The following is a 5,827-nucleotide window of genomic DNA, read 5'->3' as shown; positions in this document are numbered from 1 at the left end:
CAAGTTCATCAAATTGTATCAGATTACTCTTTTTTCCCTCTTCTTTCTTCTGCTAGTTGAGCTCTGATCATCCAGTCATTGAAGCCAGGTCAAGTGGGTATTATCTGCAAGTGTGGGTGTTCTTGTGTATATGCCCTAACTTCTTATTAGCTGGACACTTCACTCTCCACTCTAGTCCTCTGTGGCTATGTCACTGACACTGAGTACTTAATTCTTTTTAATGGCTGAGTAGATTACATTGTATATACCACAATTTGGGTATCCATTCATCTTCTGAAGGACACTTGGGTTGTTTCTGATTTGATGCTATTATGAATAAAGCCATGATGCGCATTTGTATATACATTTTGGTGTTGACATAATGTCCTTTCTCTGGGTAGAGACATAAGAGTGAGTAACTGCTGGGGCACAGAGCAGGTGTCTTAGTTATTTAGTGCTGTTATAATGGAAAAACCCCAAGCCGATGACTTTAACAAACAGAAATTAATTTTCTCACAGTTTAGGAGGTTAGAAGTCCAAATTTAGGATGCCAACTCTAGGGTAAGGCTTTCTTTTACTGTTGATTCTGGATAAGAGTCTTTTTCCCTCTCAACATCTATAGCATTGGTGTTCCCTTGAGATCTCTGTGTGTCTTGGCATCAGTCTTCCCCTGGGTCTAGGAGGTCCATAGCATAGAGTTCCTGGGTCCATAGGACAGCTCAACTCCCAGCTCTTCTTTCTTGGTGGTATTGAGCCCTCTCTTTCTCTGGTTGCTTATTTTTAATCCCCCACCCCCAAGATTAAAAGTGATGCTGGTATGGAGCTGCAGGATAATGCACTGGACCACAAGGTCAATTTTAGCTGCAAGGTCGACAGTTCAAACCTACCAGTCGCTCCTCAGAAACCCTATACAGGGTTGCTGTGAGTTGGAACTGACTTGAGTGCACTTAACAACAACAACAACAATAAAGGTGATGCAGGTGAGAGCCCAGGGAAACTTCCCTAATATGTGACCTGGGCTGGGAAACGGTGTTGCATCCCACCCTAACCCCACTGATAACTGATTGGCTGATCATATCAGATTACAATATGGGGGATGATTGCCTCATTACATAACTGCCAAACAATTGAGAATCATGGCCCAGCCAAGCTGATACATATTCTGAAGGAACACACTCAGTCCATGACAGCAAGTGTGTATGACTTAAAAAAATGTCAAGGACTTCTGGTAGCTAGGCAGATGCACCACATGGACCCTCTGCAACAAAGATACGAGAGATAAAATAAAACAGATACAAATGAACAGCCTGAACGTCAGAAGAAAGGTTAGAGAGGTGGATTGAGTGCTAGTTGGGAGGAGAGGCTGAGCAGGAACAGTAAGAGAGGAAACTGACTGGTGAACAGCTGGCCAGACGTGGCTCCACCATCTTGTGGGCAGCTTTGGCAGCAGAGGGAGGCCTGGCAGAACAGATTCACGTGGGTGATAGAAAAGGTGTGATTTCTTCTTTTTCCCCATGCTCCCCTGGTGACCAGAAGTATGGCCAGCTCCTACCCTCATCCACCCCCATTGCAGACCCTGCTCTTCAGGAGTTTAGAACCATGCCAGTGTGAGGTGGGGGCCGGCTGCACTGCTTTGGTGCCTGGATTTAGGTGGCCTTGATTCCAGACCTCCAAAACCCACAGAGCCACCAGAGCAGCATTTAACCAGACACTTTGCCCTCAGTTTCTCTGTAGTTTTAACAGACATTGGAAACAGTCCCATTAAATGTTCATACAAACTACTTCCAGATTGAGTGCCATGAATATAGATAACACCAACACCAATACCAACTCCATCTAGGCCAGGAACTCTGTTGTCACATTCCTTCCACAGCCACCTCATGAACTCCTTGAATTGAGAAGCCCCCAGATATTTCTTCCCTCTGGGTCCAAAAAATGCACTGTTTGTTTTTACAAAAATGACAACCACATAATTCCCTTGAGACAACAGACAATTTTAGCTCACACAAAGAAATGAGATAGAATGGCTCAAACAAATGCCCAAGATACAGAATCAGAAAATGTTTCTGAGGAAGAAAAGTTAATGGAACTAACTGAAAAAGAATTCAAAAGAATGATAATTAGATACCTTCAAAGGATTGATAGAAAGATTGAGGAAAACAAGAAGAACACACACACAAACAAACTTTACAAGAACTCAGGAAAACACTACAAGAACAAACGGATAAAATAAATGCAAGTTTTGAAGCAATAAAATACCTGCAATTAAATATCCTGAAAATTAATGCTAAGATACCAGAAATGGACAATACATTGAAAGGGCAAAGGAGTAGATGTGAAACAATGGAGGCCTCTCATTATTACTATGTTAGAAGAACAATCAGAAAAAAGAATAAAAAATCTGAAGAAAACCTAAAAGTTATGTGGGACATCATGAAAAGGAATAACTTACAGGTGATAGGAATTACAGAACAAGAAGAGACAAGCACAGAGAAAATTGTCAAGGAGTTGTTGGAAGAAAACTTCCCTAACATCATGAAAGATGAGAAGATAAGCATACAAGAAGCTGAATGAATCCTGAACAGGAGAGATCCCAAAAGAAAATCACCAAGACATATAACCAAACTTTCCAAAATCAAAGACAAGAAAAGAATTCTGAGAGAAGCTTGGGAAAAACGAAAAGTTACCTACAAAGGAGAACCAATAAGACTAAGCTCTGATTTTTCAGCAGATACCATGCAGGCAAAAAGGCAATAGGATAACATATCCAAAACTCAGAAAGAAAAAGATTGCCAACTAAGAATCATATACCCAGCAAGTCTGTCCCTTAAATATGATGGTGAAATTCTGATAATAGAAATTACAGGAATTTGTAATGACCAGACTAACTTTGCAAAAAATGCTAAAGGGTATACTTTAGACTGAAAATCAACAGCAGCAGACAACAACCTGAGTATTACCACATGTGACAACACTACCCAGAACTCAATCCAGATATATTATTGTTGTTAAGTGCCATCGAGTTGGTTCTGGCCCCTAGCGACCCTGTATAGAGTTTCCAAGGAGAAGCTGGTGAGCTTGAATCACCAACCTTGTGGTTTAAACCAATATGGCAGTCCAGTGCTTTAACCCACCGCACCACACCAGGACTCCAGATATAGAAGTATTTAAAATAAAACAAACCTACAAGACTGAAAATAGGAAACCAGAGATATGAATGTATAATGAAGTCAACTACAAAGCAAAAAGAGGGAATAGTATAGAATACTAAACTTCCAAAATTGCAAGGAAGTCAAGTAGATTACAAGATAAAACAGACTGCTTTAAGCAGGGGGAAATTAATAAATTACAGGGTAACTTCAAAGAAAAATAGTATACCTGCGCATCAAAATAAAAATAGAGGAAAACCAGAAAGATTTAGTAAACATTAATACAACAGAAATGAAAATGACAAGAAAACCCACAAACAAAATGAACTCAGCACAGAAAATTATGTGGAACAAAGAAGTTAACAGCACCACACACACATACACACAAACACAGAAAAATGACATCAATTCATACCTATTGATAATTACATTGAATGTAAATGGATTGAACGCACCAGTCAAGAGACATAAAAAGCAGAATGGAGGGAGAACAAACAAAGGGCATATTGGGTGGAAGTGCAGTGACTCCATCAGTAACAACACAGAATACAGGACCAAACATGCTCAGCAGATGGTGCCATAACTCTGAACCACATATAAAAGAATATTTAGAAGACTTACAGCTAGGGGAATTTGTAGCAGAAGCAAGAAATCCAGTACTTTCTAATCCAAGACACTCAGCTGCTCCTGGAGCTGCCATCTTGGGCTAGACCAAGCAGGGGAAGGATCAGAGCAGCCATGGATGCCTGACAGAACTGTGGAGATAAAGGTGTGGACATTCTATTTTTATTTTTTTATCTGTTCATTGGTCTCTCACTGTCTGTGCACCTCCATTCAGGTGACTAGAGGGGGTGCCTGAGTGAGTGGACACCCCACCCCTACCTCTGGAGGGTTCTGCTATACATGTGCACAGATCTCCTCAAAATTTAAAGAGACCATTTCCATTTAAAACCAAATGGCAGTGCAAAACGGTCATAGCTGGCCCTGAACTGTTTATCACTAGGAAAGAGGCCTGATTGGGGGTTGTGGAGCAGGAGAGGCAGACGAAAAAAGAAATAGGCTAAAAATTAAATCCTGAGTTATGTCATAATGACCAACAGTGGCATCTTGAAATTTCCCAGGAAGAAGAGTGAAAAGGGAAACCTATCTCCTGATCACATCTACCTGGAGGCAATCAGAAAGCATAAAAAATACCAAACTACACACCCATCTAAGTATTAGGGCCACAGCTAACTCCTGAAATTTGCCCAAAAAACAGAAGCAGATGACCATATCTGCACATGTCCAGGAATAAGATAAAACGACAGGCAAATGAGCTGGAAGTGGACCTACACTCATACTAGAAGATGGGCAGGTTTGGAAATACCTGAGAAGGAATTCAGAAAAATGATTATAAAATGTATCAAAACACTATACAATGGAGTTGAGAAAAATAAGGAAGAAGTCAGGAAAGCACTACAGGAACAATCAAATTAGATAGATACAGCATTGGAAACCATTCAAAACCTACAGAAAGAGGTCCAAACGATTAATAATAAAATATGAAATGGACAATACACTAAAAAGAAAAAGGAGTAGAATTGAAGAGTTAGAAGCCAGAACTAGTGAGCTAAGAGATAAATCTCTCAACACTACTAAGATAGAAGAGCAAGCAGAAAAAAGGATAAAAAAATCTGAAAAAGGCCTAAGATTCATGTTGGACAATATGAAGAGGAATAATTTAAGAATTATTGGTATTCTGGAACAGAAAGAATCACACAAGTCCACAGAGGAGTTAGCTGAAGAGCTTCTGGAAGAAAATTTCCCTAACATCCTGAAAAGTGAAAAGATAAGCATTCAAGATCAACGAACCTCAGGAAGGATAGACTCTGAAAGAAAATCACCAAGACATATAATAATCAAGCTCTCCAAAATAAAAAATAAGGACAGAATCTGGAAAGCAGCTAGGGAAAAGAGAAGTGTAACATACAAATCAGATTAAGCTCAGATCTCTCAGCAGAAACCATGCAGGGAAGACAGCAATGGGGAGACATATATAAAACCCTGAAAGGAAAAAAACTGCCAACCAAGAATCATCTACCCAGCAAAGCTGTCAATCAAATATGAAGGTGTAATCAAAACATTGCAGGATAAACAGAGCCTAAGGTGTGCGACAAGGTTGTACTCTTTCACCTTCATACTTATTCAACCTGTATGCTGAGCAAATAATCTGAGATGCTGGGTTCTATGAAGAAAAACGAGCATCAGGATTGGAAGAAGACTCATTAACAACCTGTGATATGCAGATGATACAACCTTGCTTGCTGAAAGTAAAGAAGACTTAAAATATTTACTGGTGAAGATCAAAGAGCACAGCCTTTGGTATGGATAACATCTCAATGTAAAGAAAACAAAAATCCTCACCAGTGGACCAATAAATAACATTCTTATCAACAAAGAAAAGATTGAAATTGTCAAGGACTAAATTCTTCTTGGAAGTAGCAGTCAAGAAATCAAACGACGTATTGCATTAGGCAAATCTGCTACACAAGACCTTTTTAAAGTGTTGAAGAGCAAAGATGTCATCTTGAGGACTAAGTTGTGCCTGACCCAAGCCATGGCATTTTCAATAACCTCATATGCATGCGAAAGCTGGACAGTGAATAAGGAAGACCATAGAAGAATTGATGCTTTTGAGTTATGGTGTTGGAGGAGAATAT

Source organism: Chrysochloris asiatica, unplaced genomic scaffold (genome assembly GCF_000296735.1).
Source record: "Chrysochloris asiatica unplaced genomic scaffold, ChrAsi1.0 scaffold00128, whole genome shotgun sequence".
NCBI lineage: Eukaryota > Metazoa > Chordata > Mammalia > Afrosoricida > Chrysochloridae > Chrysochloris > Chrysochloris asiatica.
This window is presented reverse-complemented; position numbering follows the sequence as displayed.